A 16,227-nucleotide genomic window follows, 5' to 3' on the forward strand; every position below is an offset into this window, starting at 1 on the left:
TTAACAATACACACATGAAAAAGCACATGTTTTCAATTCAATCAAGCAATTTTCCAATTCAATGCACATCTATTCATACAGTCATTTTGCATAATACTGTCAGCTCGTCAATACCCTAAAGTGAAATTAGTGACTTCACTCAATCTAGGCAATCTGTAGTGGAGTGGCTCCCCTCTTGTGTAGTCAACACCGCACCATATTCAACTTGCTGATTCATCGATTACTTTTGTCAAAGTTGATGATGCGGAAGCATAGAGAGAGAGAGAGAGAGAGAGAGAGAGAGAGAGAGAGAGAGAGAGAGAGAGAGAGAGAGAGAGAGAGAGAGAGAGAGAGAGAGAGAGAGAACCAATCAACCTCGGCAATGAATAACTGAATGTGTATACAATGGAGGCAAGGGGTTGCTTATATAGCAACCTCAGTAAATTGCCCTACGCAGACTTTGACAAATAAGTAAAATAAATACCTAGAAGCCAAACTGAACATTGGGATCACATTGGGTAGTTCACTTGAGATGCCAAAACTCTAGCAACTTTTTGGCATAGACACTGCTAATGGCTCAAAAGCTTTAAGGTACAACTCTCTCTGAAAAGAATTTGCGAGGTTCTCTTCCTCCATCCACTTTTCATAGAGGGATAAAAGTACCCTTCACCAAATTATGTGGTTGAGCTAGCTTACCTCTCTGTTCTTTTCTCGTACCCTCGACTTGTTGGTAGCCCTTCTGGCCTCCCCATCCTTGGCACCTCAATCTGGATGTGTGGAATTCTGTCACAAGACGGGCACCACGTGCCAATAGAAAAGAACAGATTAAACACGCTTTTAGCACTTCAATAACAACTGAACTGAAAGAGAGAGAGACGACACGCGACATGGAGTGGCGGAATACCACCCCAGAGAGTATTGGCCCCAAACCTTTTCGCCCCTTTCGGTTTTTTATTTATATTGCATCAACATAGTACAAGCCGGTACTCCAGACTTTGCACCTTCGCCAGGAAGCATGCCAGAGAATGAGCCCTAACCTCATATTTAAAGGCCCTAGGCCCCAAAAGCAATCTACAGTGAAAAGCCTTCAAACTCAAAAGCATCTTGTCCAAAAGCAAAGACAAAAAGCTGCCATCATAAATCATGGAAATCCGCACAGCTGCCACATCATCAACCAACGCAAAACGCAAAAATCCGTACAGCCTGCCACGTCATCATGCCAGCGCAATTTTCGGAAATCTGCCATGTCATTAGTTTTTTTGCGTGTGTCCGGATCTTGCTTTATTTTCTTTCTTTATGTCACTTGGGGCCCCATCGAACGGGGTCCCCATAAGCTGGTAGGACTTTTTCCGTTACTTGTTTTTCTTAGGGTTTAGGCGCCTCGGCCGGCATCTGTAAGTTGGCTCCATTCTTTAGGCTTTGACACGTCAGCAGTTTGTTAAAAATTCTATGATCTACCAGCTGATTCCCTTTCTTTTCTCTCCTTGTGCCCTGGGACTTGTGGCTCGCTTGTCCTTTGGCATGTCAGTCTCAATCGTTGGAACCCTGAGACGCACTATCATCTGATCCCCTTTCTTCTTCGGAATCCTCTAATGAACTTGCATCTGGTTCTTTTAGTTCGTCCAAACCCTCAAATGCACTACCATCTGAGTCTCTTACTGCTCCAGAATCCTGTGATGAGGTATCATCCGGTTCCCTCGATTCATTTTCTTCACTAGAAGACTCTTACCCTGTTGAGGTGGATACTATCCTGTCCGTAGGAGAAGTCAAAGAGCGGGCATGCATTCCAAATTCTGGCTTAGCCCTATAAGCCGCTGAATAGAGTCGGACTTCTGTTCTAGACAATACTTTCGAATCTCTTTTGGTAAACGACAACAAAACCGCTCAATCTGATCCCTCAAAGTAATCTTTCAAAACGAAGACACTTGCAAATAAGTATCTTAAAACCTTTGGAAGTAGTCATCCAATGAATCCTTCTTAGTCATTCTCAAATGATGCCAAGCCATCATGAAATCTCTTTCATATTCATCTGATATCCAAGTTGACGTGACAATTTTCTTGAATTTTACCCATGTCGTAGGTGCTTCTCTGCGTAACAACAGAGTAGACCACCATGTCTGTGTTCTTTCAAGTAAGATGTTTCCCTTCGCACCTTGGAGTGTTCCATGAACCAACCTTTAGAGAAGGCGACATCAAACTGCTGTATAAACTCAAGGGCTCGATGGGTGTCTCGATAGCCTGAGAACGTCTCAAACCTGATGGCCTGACCTCCCTTCCTTAAACTCCTTGGTCTTGTTGCTCATCTATTCACTGTGAGAAGAGGACGAGCTCTCCTTCTCTGAACTGCTAGATGGCGTACCATGCCCTCTAGACTTTTTCAGAAATTGGCTTTCCTTGCTTTTTTTCTCCGCTTCTTTCGCCTTTTTTGGTCCTCTTTGGAACTAGAGGACAACGATCTGTCAGAACTCTCCGAAGACGAAGAAAAATATGATTCATCCTTAAAATGAGCACTCTTCTTGGATCTGCTTGCCACCTTGAAAGTCGACTTCCTCTCCCAAGGAATCTGGAGAATCCATTGATTTCTTCTTCTTCTGAGAGTGCTTCACGCCTGTCATTATTTGGTTCATCTTCTTGTTAAGAGCTCGATTCTGCTCTTTCTGCGAGTAGAGTTTCCGCTTTTCTGCACTCCGATTGTCTCTCAACTTTCTTCTCGACATGAGAGGAGAATCAATGGCCTCATGCCATCTCGAGTGAATCTCATTGGGTAATTCCTCAGGCCTCTCGCAAATTTCGGGTCTTTGGAGTACTTGTTCACACACGTGTCAACCTGCAGTCGACGTTTGTACTCCGCTCTGGCAAACTTCCGCGTCGAAAATTTGCCCAATTCTTCATTCTTTTCTTTAGTTCCCGTGCTGGCTTTCAACTTTTCTTTGCCTTCCCATTGAGAGGTGTTATCTTTGTTAGATTCTCTACAAGAACGCATGTGTACTCTTGGGTTCTTTATGGCTTATGCCCCTTAAGACAGAATGACGAAGATGGGATCGCGCCCGATGTGCGATGGACTAGGGGTGGGAATGGCTAATAAGCCCCCAAAAGCAATCAGTTCAAAAGCACTTTTTCCCAAAAGCATCTGCTCTTAAAAGCTAGAGCTAGAAATTGCAAAAAAGCAGGCAATAGCAATTGCAAAAATCCGTATAGCTTGCCACTTCATCATTTGTACAAGTGGCCACGTCAACACGTCAGTGCGTTTTATGAAAATCAGCTCTAGGGATCAAGCTGTGGGTTTTAGCCTCCTCGACCGATGCTTCATGAGTGGCCCACGGCCCATCTTCTGTGTTTAGTTCCTCTTGTCCACTCGGCCATTTCTCTTCCAGTCGGGCATGCCACATCATCACTTTGTGACAATGTTAGCAACTTGTGACACCCTACATGGTTGTCCCCAACTCAATTTTTAAAAAAATAGATCCATGTACGGTATGGTATTGATTTGTACATAGGTACTGATCCAACATGAAACTGCAAGGTACGCATGTGTCGATAGAAATTTACAACTTGAAACTGGAAGGGAAACATGTGCCACCGGAAATGAACAACTGGAAACAACTTAGGCACTTCAAACACTTTAATCGAAAAGTTCTTGTAATAGCTAAAGCACTTCAAACAGTGTAACCGAAAAGATCTTCACATGAGACATGGAATAGCGGAGTATTTGATACCATTGAAATCGGAAGGGCATCACATGTCAACAAAAATTAACAATTGGAACCAACTTCAACACTTTGAACACTTGAATTCTTCACACTTGAGACAAGACACAGAGTGATGGAGGTCCACTCCCAGATGCACTACCTCCTAACTACATATCCCTTGCGGTATTTCTTTCTTAATTGCTCTTCATAGATGCACTTACTAGGAGCAATTGTCTAAAAATTGAGAACGAGGCTACCCCTAGGGTCATATTTAAAGGCCCTTCGCCACTTGCTTTTTCAAAGCCCAAAAAGCGTTAAGTGAACTGATTTTACAATAAAAGTGAAACTATTTTGAAAACTTAAGCCCAAAAGCTCTACACCCAACATCATAATTTTCGTAAATCTCTCCGCATTTTATGGTGAGCGGAAGACAGATCTTGGTCAGCTTTGGTGATTGCTTATGCTCAAGCTTGGCTCTTGGACTTCTCCTTAGGTCCGGTATAGGTGATACTACATGCCCAAGTTTGGATATACCCTCCTTAGACGATTACACTTGCAAAAGAAATCCGAATCCTTCCCTACTTGATAGTACTTTCTCCAGCATGCATCAACTTAAAATCTAGTTGCCCAATTAAATATTTATAATCGTCTGATCCTTTTTCGGATCGAGAATAATGATCTTCTTAGTTATCTGATCCTTTTCAAATATCTATTGATATTCTAGAGTGATGATCTATCTAGTCATCTCATCCATGCAACTTTCATGTTATAGCTCATTTCTTACATTTCCACTCAGGATTTGCAGAAACAGGGCACCGGATCTAGAATCATAACGGTCCCAAAAAAAAAAATTACGTCAATTGATGATATGGCAACAGGTCTGCTTGCCATGAGCAGCTCAACAAGTTTCACTTCTAGTAAAACTTTAGTTTCTTATTTAAACTGAAGTTACATCACCTTACAACTTCCATATCGCAAACCTGCATGAAGGTCATCTGTTTCTCTTTCTAGACGAGGACACACATGGAGAATCTATCCCTATATTAAGAGGCTTTGCCCTCTCCTTCTAGTCTCTTCTTGGTGAAGAGAGAGAGAGAGAGAGAGAGAGAGAGAGAGAGAGAGAGAGAGAGAGAGAGAGAGAGAGAGAGAGAGAGAGAGAGAGAGAGAGAGAGAGAGAGCATGCCTACGCACTCTCTCATGCTCCCATGAAGGATTGAAGGGTGTAGAAGCTCTACACACACACACACACGCAGACACACATAATGATGAAGTGGTGCCTAATTGATAGCAAGATGGCAAGTGCTCTAAGATTAATTGCTGAATTTTCCGCATCAAAGGACTCAAGTCACTTGATCAACGAAGAACATTCTTGCGTCCATTGAATGCCTTTACGCATGAATACCTAATGTTAAAGCTCTACCAAAACAACACTCAATGCAAGTCATGCATTCCTTGTGTGTGCATGAGGTAAATTCCTTCCATACATTGCTATTGATCTATATCTCTTTTCCAAAAACGTATTAGGATATAGTCCTTCATGCTTTACAGATTGAAGTAAGTCTAATCAATCATAGTTCTGCAGATACATGAACATATGTCCAATTATGTAATGTTTCATATAATCTGTTATAGATTGCTTTGATACATGTGTTTCACATTCAAAGACTGATGACAAACCTGACCCCTAATTTTCAGTTGTCCTCAACTGAAAGGCTTCCATATAGGAATTTAATACTTTTGGATAATCTTCCAAATTATATGCATCCATCATTTTGGCATCACGGGGTGAGTAATTCTTAAACTTGACCAAAGATGGCTCTTCTCCCTGATAGTGCTTCAATAAGGTGTTGTGAATTTTGTGAACGAGGAGGCAATTCAAGTCGAATTGCTACATTTTTGATCATTTGTTTAATCTTGAAGGGTCCATACTACTTGTTTGAGAGCTTGATGAACCCCCCCCCCCCCCCCCCCCCCCCCTTTCTCTTTAGCCGTTCTTACTATGCTAGAGTTTTTCACCTCTTCGGTTGTTCTTGATGGAGCTGCTAGTGCCCCGGCCAGTATCTCCCAAGGGCTGATCGTAGGGAGTGAGGACAGCTTTGTGGCATGCCTGGCCTATGTGAGGTAGTTTACTCGTTATTGGCCCACTTTCGCATTGTTTGGCCCACCTTGTACTATTGGCACTGTCATATGGTTTGCGTGTTTGTGGTGAGGGCCATTTGTCCCTGATACTTTGTACCACTTGATCCTATCTATAAGACTTTTTATTTTTATTTTTTCTATTTTAGAGTTCTGGGGTTATTTATTTGTTGGGATGAGAGTAGAGCAAAGGCTCGTAGTCCCTAAATAGAGACCCCACCCCCTTGTACTTCATCCACATTGTATCAGTTTAATGATCTAAGAGCTTGACAACGTTTAGTTTTTCTCTCTTACTTCAGCGTTTTCTATCTCTTCAAAAGTTTTTCTCTCTAGAGTTTTTTATCTTTAGAGTTTTTGCCACATCGCCATTCCTTTGTGTCTACCTATGTGTTTGGTAGGACCCATCTTCTAAGGTACCTTTCTTGTCCTAGGTGATTTCGTGTACGCGTACATTACCACAACGGGATCCTTTTAGAGGTTGCAATTGTGTACCATTGCATATGAGGGATCGGATATGAGGGATTGTGTGCTTGTTGCTGCTGAATAGCAAACACTTCTACTTGAAGAGAGAGAGAGAGAGAGAGAGAGAGAGAGAGAGAGAGAGAGAGAGAGAGAGAGAGAGAGAGGGGAGGAATTCCTTCCCTAGAAGCGTTGGCCCTCAAGACGAGCGCCCGCAAAGGGTATTTCTTTTATATTGTAAAGGATGGCCAATACAAGTTATTGTCACAAGTGCTCAAAGCCTTCTCGATCTTCACAAGACTCAAGTCTTTGTCGTCTTCATGAAATGCTCAAAATGAGAGATCGCCCAAAAACTGATGATCCCCGCAAATGCCCTCAAGAGGTCCTTTTATAGGTAAAAGCCTAGCCTTTTTGGGTGCCCTTGACCCTTGGCTTTTCAATTGTTCAATCTTTGGCTTTTCATGTGCCCGACCTTTGGTTTTTCATTTGCCTGACCTTTGGCTTTTCATTTGTCCAATCCCTTGGCTTATAAAAAGAAGGGCACCCCACTTTCTAGGGTTGATTTCTGTTATGCGCCTCACTTTTAGGGTTGATTTGTGAACACCCATTGTTGAAAAAATAGTAATTGTCCTCGATTACATTTGCAAAACAGAACAAGGGTAACACAACAATATTTATCAATTAGTCAATCAATCATGTACATGCATGAATGGTACAAACCACATGGCATGCATCACATGTATCTAGACATAACTATCTACTTCAATCTTGAACTCTCAGATACTCTACATGCATTAAAATCAATTACACTAGTCATTACATCCAATCTTATCTGGAACTCCACGGATGTCTCTGATGCACTAGAATCAATCAGATTTCTATCCAGCCATCTCATCCTCATTATAACTTTTGATATCTTGGAGTAGCAATATTAGCCATCACATCCAGATCTCACTGATCTTTGATGGATGCCTTGATGCACTAACCGTTCTGCTGCAGTCAATCTTTCTTGAGTCGCTCTTGCCAAAAGTTGTGGATTGTTTGCCTTCCACTTCTTTACCTCCGTATCAAGATCCTTTGCCGGAATGAACTTTGAAAGCTTTGGATCCTTAGTAGCAACAAGAAACTGTTGCTTGAGTTGCATGTTTTTTGTTTTAGCTACTTCTTCATCATTCGCCTCATAGAAAACATCCTCTACAAGATCCTTCTCTTTGATATCGTTCCCGAGCTCTACTTCTGCATTGTTGTTCTCCTCTTCACTTTCGTGAGAGATAGACTTTGAAACCATCGTGCTTTGCTACTGTGGGAAGGATCGGATTGTTTGTAGAAGAACAATCAACTGCTCTGATGCCACCGAAACCTTTATGAACGTTAAGCACAGAAGGTGATTCACAATAGCAAGCACTCCTACTTGAATATATATATATATATATATATATATATATATATATATATATATATATAGAGAGAGAGAGAGAGAGAGAGAGAGAGAGAGAGAGAGAGAGAGAGAGAGAGAGAGAGAGAGAGAGAGAGAGAGAGAGAGAGAGAGAGAGAGAGAGAGACCAAACATGAGACACAAGAAGGCGGAATTCCTTTCCTAGAAATGTTGGCCCTCAAGACGAGCCTCCCCAAAATGTATTTCTTTTATATTGCAAAAGATGGCCAATACAAGTTGTTGTCACAGTGCGGAAAGCCTTCTTGATCTTCACAAGACTCAAGCCTTTGTCATCCGCAAGAAATGCTCAAAGAGAGAGATTGCTTAAAAACTGATGATCCCCATAAATGCCCTCAAGAGGTCTTTATATGGGTAAAAGCCTAGCTTTTTGGGTGTCCTTGACCCTTGGCTTTTCAATTGTTCCACCTTTGGCTTTGCATGTGTCCGACCTTTGGCTATGTTGCTAAATTGGCTATATTTGATAGAAAAATAATTCTGAATAAATAATTGGATCTATAAGTGAGAGGGTTTTCTCGCTTGGAACACCAAGAAAATAATTCTAAATGATTTATTGGAATTTTAAGCGAGAGGGTTTTTCTCACTGGAGACATCCGAGTACAGAGTATCCCTAGTGCGTCATTCAAAGTAATGACAGGAGCACGGTCAAAGGGAATATCTGTAAGGCCACCAGGAACGAGTACTTCTGATGCGTCACATCGGATGGGTGACATGGAGCATCGGAAAGAAGTATCCGACAATCCGGGAACGGACATCTCTGATGCATCATAGGATGGGTGACATAGAGCATGGCGAAGGGGATTATATCGTAAGTTCGGTAGGAAAGGACTAGGTGATGGGTATTCCTGATGTGTCACAAGGTGGGTGACGGGTGCATCGAAAAGGGGATATCCATAGTCGAGAGGAAATCCGAACTGGCAAGAGGAGTACACGTAAAGACGCAAGCACAAGAATAAAGATGGCTTCTGAGAAGCTTTTCTTAAAAAGCAAAATATTTTAACGAGTTTTCCGGGAAGAGCAGACGCTTTCCCGCGAGGAATCTATGTCTGCATTGCATTTGTGCATGTGGTTGCATCTAGGGACGCCTGGGAAGTGTTGTGAAAAGCATTGTTTTAAACTTATAAGGTTTTATTGAGTTTTGGGCAGGTTCAGACCAATTTTAAAATAAGCCGGCCGTCCACTTAATAAGTGGGCAGCCACTTAGAAAATAAAGCAATAAAACCAGCCAGCGAATTCTCTCTCCCTATTTCGGGTATAACAGCCAAAATAAATTTAAAAAAATAAAAATAAATAAAAACGGTTGCGATCTCTACGTGAGCAGCTATTCGTGCTGTGGCCAAGGAGCTATAAAAGCACCACACGCCCTGACTGAAAGGGGGTTACCAACGTCAGCAAGAGAAGACTCTGCCGCCAAATAACGCAAGAGATCGCGAGACTACGAAACACGGAAGTCGCTTTTCCCGCATGTTTGTGTGTGTGTTTGCAGGTACTTTATCGCGAAGGAGAAGCGAGAAGGCTTCGGCCTACGTTTGGGAATTCCGGGAACGGAATTTGGAAATTGTCTGCGGAGTCTTGATCCAGAGTATAGACGGAAAAAGGATTGAGAGCTCACCTCTCGGATTTCCCTTACGGGAAGGAACGACCATCGAGTCAGAGATTTAGAACGGAGGGGTTTCCTGCGGTTCTTGTGCTTGTAAAAAGATTCTCCCTAATAAAGGATTCTCTTTAAGGGGGGAGACCAGCCCATCTTCTGGTCCCGAGTAGTGTGTCGATCTTCTCACTCTCTCTCTCTCTCTCTATTTATTTCTCTATATATCCTTTGGCTTCAATATTAAGTGATAAATTCTATTTATCCGAGTATATTTTATATTGTTATGCACTCCCGTTTGTGACAGTGGTATCAGAGCCTGGTCTCCTCTCTATTTCTGTAAAGGAGGACGACTCTGGGAAGATACGGGAAGAAGCCATGACAAGCCAAGAGAGAAGCAGGCGGAACCCTAAGTCCTGTAGGAAAAGCTCGCAGAGTTGGGAATTTTTTTTTCCTCTTTGCAAGAAGTCGACACAAGACTTGGGATTCTCGGAGAAGGTGACAAGAGCATGATGCTCAAGAACCTAGAGAATCTGAGGAGTGGAATGCTCGAGATACTTTAGAACCCAGAAGATATCCATGAACATCAATCCAGAACCATAGCCAAGAAATCCTGTCATTTTGGGAAGAGTATGAAGAAGGTCTTTAGACCTCAGAACCCTCCGGTCAAGTTTGATACTTTTGATGGAAGGGAAGATGTCCTGAAAGCTACTACTTTCATTCGACAGTTTGAAGTTGCCTTTGCAAACGACAATTTCTTAGAAATGTCGAAGGTGAGGCATGTGACCAAACACCTAAAGGGGGATTGTAAGTACTTGGTGTTATACCAAAGCTCCGCAAGGAACTTACAACAAGACTTGGATTCAATTCAAGGCTAAATTTTCCTATCATTTTTTTTCCTCTATGCTTTGAGGAAGACATCTAAGAAGATTTGGATCGGTTTGCCCAATAGGAACACGAGCGAGTCAAAGCAAGTAGTGGAAAACACTGGTGGTGGTAATAACTCGCAAGAGGAAAAGATTGGAAAGAAGTGCCGCCATGCACAAGGAATCTTCGGATTGGAACCGTCCGTCTACGTTGAGCGATGGCCTAGAACAAGAACCTTCTTTAATGTTATCGCAAACTCTGTTTGTGAAAGAAAGACATCGAGCTTAATGCTCTATGACTTGGGCATTCCCTATGTGGGAGGACACAAGAGATTTAATACCCTCTGGACTAACAACGCAGGATTATGCGCAAGGACAAATACCTAGATTGATTTCTAGGAGGATTATTCTTCTCGGGATTGAGAAGGTGGAATTGAGTTAACAGATTCTCGGATGAGGAAACATCCGATCTGTTGGAAAGATGCGGATGACGAGTTGTTACAAGGCTCGTAAGTTTGATGATTGGTGAAGGATATCCTCGAGGTACTAGAGGAAGGACATGAACCGGTAAGGTAAGTATTGAATTATTGAATTTTTGAATTTCCGTTTAATTTAATTTTTAAGTTTTCTTTTGAGAAAGGACCAGCTCAACTCACCATTGAGCAAGATTTGAAATTTTCCGGGTTCTCCCCGGCAGTTCAATTCGACCTCTACAGTTGAGGATAACTGTTTATAAGTGAGAGGGATGTTGCTAAATTGGCTATATTTGACAGAAAAATAATTCTGAATGAATTATTGGATTTATGAATGAGAGGGTTTTCTCGCTTGGAACACCAAGAAAATAATTCTAAATGATTTATTGGAGTTTTAAGTGAGAGGGTTTTTCTCACTGGAGACATCCGAGTACAGAGTATTCCTAGCGCGTCATTCAAAGTAATGACAGGAGCAATGTGAAAGGGAATATATGTAAGGCCACCAGGAACGGGTACTTTTGATGCGTCACATCGGATGGGTGACATGGAGCATCGGAAAGAAGTATCCGACCATCCGGGAACGGACATCTCTGATGCATCATAGGATGGGTGACATAGAGCATCGTGAAGGGGATTGTACGATAAGTTTAGTAGGAGAGGACTAGGTGATGGGTATTCCTGATGCGTCACAAGGTGGGTGACGGGTGCATCGGAAAGGGGATATCCATAGTCGAGAGGAAATCCGAACTGGAAAGAGGAATACGCGGAAAGACACAAGCACAAGAATAAAGATGGGTTCTGAGAAGCTTTTCTTAAAAAGCGAAATGTTTTAACGAGTTTTCCGGGAAGAGCAGACACTTTCCCTCGAGGAATCTATGTCTACATTGCATTTGTGCATGTGGTTGCATCCAGGGACGCCTGGGAAGTGTTGTGAAAAGCATTGTTTTAAACTTATAAGGTTTTATTGAGTTTTTGGGCAGGTTCAGACCAATTTTAAAATATGCCGGCCGCCCACTTAATAAGTGGGCAGCCACTTAGAAAATAAAGCAACAAAACCAGCTAGCGAATTCTCTCTCCCTACTCCGGGTAGAACAACCAAAAATAAAAAAATAAAAAAATAAAAAAAAAATCGGCCGCGATCTCTACGCGAGCAGCTATTCGTGGCGTGGCCAAGGAGCTATAAAAGCAGCACATGCCCTCACTGAAAGGGGGTTACCAACGTCAGCAAGAGAAGACTCTGCCGCTAGATAATGCAAGAGATCGCGAGACTACGAAGCACGAAAGTCGCTTTTCTGCGCAAGAGCGACATGTATCTATTGTGGATTCGCCATACGAATTGTTGTGCGTGTTTGTGCGTGTCTTTGCAGGTACTTCATCGCGAAGGAGAAGCGAGAAGGCTTCGGCCTACGTTTGGGAATTTCGAGAACAGAATTTGGAAATTGTCTGTGGAGTCTCGACTTCCGAGCGCAGACGGAAAAAGGATTGATAGCTCGTCTCTCGGATTTCCCTTACGGGAAGGAACGACCATCGAGTCAGAGATTTAGAACGGAGGGGTTTTCTCCGGCTCTTGTGCTTGTAAAAAGATTCTCCCTAATAAAGGATTTTCTTTGAGGGGAGGGGGGGGCAGCCCATCTTATGGTCCCCAGTACTGTGTCGATCTTCTCACTCTCTCTCTCTCTCTCTCTATTTATTTCTCTCTATATCCTTTGGCTTCAGTTTTAAGTGATAAATTCTATTTATCCGAGTATATTTTATATTGTTATGCGCTCCCGTTTGTGACACTTTTCATTTGTCCTATCCCTTGGCATATAAAAAGAAGGGACCCCACTTTTTAGGGTTGATTTTGTGTTATGCGCCTCACTTTTAGGACTGATTTGTCACATAAATTTTGCTTAGTGCCGATATTCTTTACGAGTGCTCTCCAACGTAGATTTTGGAAGTCCATGATGCTTGTATATTTGAGAGAGATAAATGGTTTCCGTTTTCTCTACTCCCATGTCTTCTTCACTGGAATCAAATGTGCCATCTTGCTAAACCTATCCACAATGGTCCATATAACATCGTTTTTCTATGGTTCTTTGGCAAACTTGTAATAAAATCCGTTGCAATGTCTTCTTACCACCTGCGTGGAATAGGAAATGGCTATAAAAAGCCTTGCGACTTTCCTCGATCAAACCTTACCTTTTGATATGTGATGGCATTATCAATGTCCTTCCTCAAGGTCGGTCAATAGAAATCTCTCTTAATAATTTGTGTGAGCGGAGGAGTGTCGATCTCCTGAAAATGGAGGTGTATGACATTCCTTCATAACTCGTTGCCTTAAATGCTTTACGATGCAAAGTTGATTATTTATCATCGATAAAAGTTCTCTTATTGAGCAAGGTATCTTGATGTCTCCTAGGTGCAAACAATACACACTTCAGAAAAGTCTTCATAAAATCTCTTATGATGGTTCCAACATGGGGCCTTCTTGACAAAGGATCTTCCACCATGTTGTGTTTACCCTTCATATTAAATGAAACATGGACAACAAGAAATTTGTGAGTGCATTTGCATAGGTGATAGCTTCTCTTGTGTGAGGAAGTACTTCAAGCTTTGATGATTGATTTTTACCACAAAAGTGGTCCCCAAAAGATAGTGCTTCTATAGGGTCAATGCATGAACCACAACAGTTAATTCCTTCTAGTAGGTGGAGTACTCTGTATCTTGCAACTTCTGACTCTCATATGCAATCAATCTTTTACCCTGCATCAAGAGAGAACCACTGCTTACATTTGACACATCACAATGTACTACAAAATCTTTGTTCAAATCGGGAAGGGAAAGAACATTTTTCATGCTCGCTCCTTCCTTTAATTGTTGGAAGGCGTTCTCTTCCTTGTGTTTCTACATGAAGATTTCTCTCTTTTTGTATAATTGATGGGAAGGTGTTGGAATGTGTACAAAGTAGTGAATCATTGCCTATAGTAAGAAAAGAGTCCAAGAAAGCTGTTGAGTTCATGATCATGCGGAGTAGGCCATACTAGAATGACTTTTACTTTGGCAGGATCCATCATCCTTACACTCGCTCGAATGATATTTTATTTTTTGCAATAGGAACTGCCTTGACTTCAAGGCATGACTAACATCACATCGCAGGCTTGAGTAGGAGGTATAAGACAATCTACACGATTGAGATGTGAATCCTCAATGGATCCTTTAGAGGTGCCACTTGTGCCGCTTGTCGCAAGAGGGCGTCTACAATTGTCAACATACCTTTGTCTTCGTTAGTGAGGCCAATAGGTGTGGTTGCTTGCTTTAGAGATGAAGCTATGACATAATCTAGAATCATCGTAACTAGAGCATTTAGATCTCTAAGCTTTCCATGGTTGCCTTACTTTCGCATTGATACTGCATTCAACAACTTGAATGTTAGTATGGTAGCAACCATTGGTTTGGTTGGCTCCTCTTCATTTTTCTTCTTGCCTTTTTTCTTCTTGCTATGTGTCCTTTGCCATCACATGAAAAACACACACCTTCCTTCATTTGTCTCTCCATTTCTTCCTTTGATATCATGTTGTAGGTTGGTTTAGAAGACGCTTGCGACTCGTGAGTCTTTGCTCTCTCCAATGAACCTTTATTTGTTGAAGAACTGCATCCACTTCATATCAATAGCTTTCGTGTTCAATGTTGAGTCGATGCAATCCTTAAAAGTTTCGTTTAATGAGAGATGTATAAGAGGCTTCAAAAGTGGATGTAGATTGCCTTTAAGTTCGCAGATAACTTCGTCGTCGCTTGCCTTAATATATTGAGAAGCCTTGAGATATGTATCCCAAAAGTGCTCGATGTACCCTTTTACATTATCCATTTTCTGGTCCAGCTTATCCTAGGCACACGGTATCTTTGAAATTCGTTGATAGATATTGAGATATGAACATTTCCTTAACTTCGTTCCAAGTTTTAAGATTTGTGTTCTTGGTTACGTGCTAATTACTAGCAACTTCTTAAGATGTACAAATATGTGATGAAGCCTAGACTTTTCAAAGAAGTTACGATTCTTGAAGACTATCAAATTCTCTAGTGACAACAAGGAACTTCGCAATGCCCATTCCCTTTCCATTGACGTGAGGAAGGTTCACACTCTTCTCTCCCAGCTTGCAGGTTTCTTTCTTATTCTTCTCCTCCTTTGATTCGTCTTATCTTTTTCTCCTTTGTACGCCGCGTTGATGAACGATGAGAAGAGGCTATTGCATACGGTTCCAAGAAAATAGCATTTCTAGGTGAGTTCGAACCGATGATGCACTTCATTGATAGATTTTCCTTAGCAAATAGAATTGTGACTCCAAGATCAAAAATTTTAACGAAATCTTCAAAGTGAGATACCTTTGAATTCTTGATTGCCTTCTTATCGACCACGATTGTACATGAGGGTCCAACACCAAATTCCTTATCTCTTTCCATACAATAAAGAAAGCTTCTTTTTAAGTTTATTCGATCCATCTTCTGTATGACTGATCTCGAGATGATGATGGAGTCTTCTTTCTTTGTCAGCAGGTTGATTTGCCATGGCTGCTCCTCTTGAAGAAGGATTCTCTTTATGAGAAGATGAATCCTTTAAACGATTGGAGTGTGTTGTTGACCTTGATCTTTGTCTGCGGCTTGACATCTTTATGGGGACAAAAATCCTCAAGTCCAAGACCGCCTTCAATTACCTTGATGGTAAGGAAGGTAACTTCTCTCTGATACCAATGAAACTTGCCTTTGATACACCACATGCTTACTATTGTCAATTAACACTTTGCACCAAAGATAAAATACAAATATTTGGCAAGAGCCTGAAGATATACATACATACATACATGTGTGTGTGTGCGCGCGTGCGCATGTGTGGAGATATAGCATGATAGCTGCATAGAGATATGGATAAGTTGAGAGAGTGAGAAAGACAAATTAGAGAGAAATTAACGAGATGCATAGAGATATGGATAACTTGAGAGAGAGTGAGAAAGACAAATTAGAGAGAAATTAAGGAGATAGGGGGACAAGATTGAGAATGACACAACATTGACTTGGAACGGGTGTGCCCCTTTTAAAAAAAAACTTGGTTTCTCGTCATTGGTCTTAGCCACACACACATACAAGAGTTGAGTAAATCACATGTCTGTGTGCGACCCAAAGGCCTTCCAATGGGCACACAATCGATTGTCTTCTCTGGTGCTTTGAACGTGTGGGAGTGGAGTCCCTTGATATTGATAATTTAGCAATTAGTTTTCAAACCTTCTCCTTCTCGCTATCAATTCAACAACGCTTCCTCATTGTGTGTGTGTGTTTAGAGCTTCTACACCCCTCAATCTTTCAACGGAGCATAAGAGAGCACATATGCGTGCTTGCGTGCTCTCTCTATTTGCCAAAAAGAGACTAGAATGAGAGGGGAGAGACTCTTTACACAGGGCTGGGCTCTCCATGGTTGAAAATGGAGGGGTTTGTGTATGTGTCCAAGTCCATGAAGGGAAAAAGATGGCCTCCATGCAGGTTTCTTCTTTGGAAATAGTAAGGTGTTGTACCTTTGGTTTAAATAATTCCAAAGTTTTATTGATAGTAAAAT

At 41.7% G+C, this 16,227-nt stretch overlaps 1 protein-coding gene across 11 annotated transcripts in view; it reads left to right on the forward strand.

Annotated features, from left to right (window-relative positions):
- The window catches only part of LOC147426508 (protein FLOWERING LOCUS D-like), a 65,958-nt gene that overhangs the window by 36,732 nt on the left and 12,999 nt on the right, over positions 1-16,227 (forward strand). For 2 of the 11 annotated variants that reach the window (XM_086499029.1, XM_086499037.1), the window contains exon 5: positions 15,174-15,900. The exons of 7 other annotated variants lie outside the window; for them this stretch is intronic. The gene's annotated coding sequence lies outside the window, so the exon portion shown is untranslated. Of the gene's footprint in view, positions 1-15,173; positions 15,901-16,227 lie in introns of those variants that run through there. 2 more of the 11 variants (XM_086499028.1, XM_086499034.1) reach the window with 1 other exon arrangement.

The sequence above is a fragment of the Adiantum capillus-veneris genome, chromosome 24 (assembly GCF_014529385.1).
Source record: "Adiantum capillus-veneris isolate H3 chromosome 24, ASM1452938v2, whole genome shotgun sequence".
Classification (NCBI taxonomy): Eukaryota; Viridiplantae; Streptophyta; class Polypodiopsida; order Polypodiales; family Pteridaceae; genus Adiantum; species Adiantum capillus-veneris.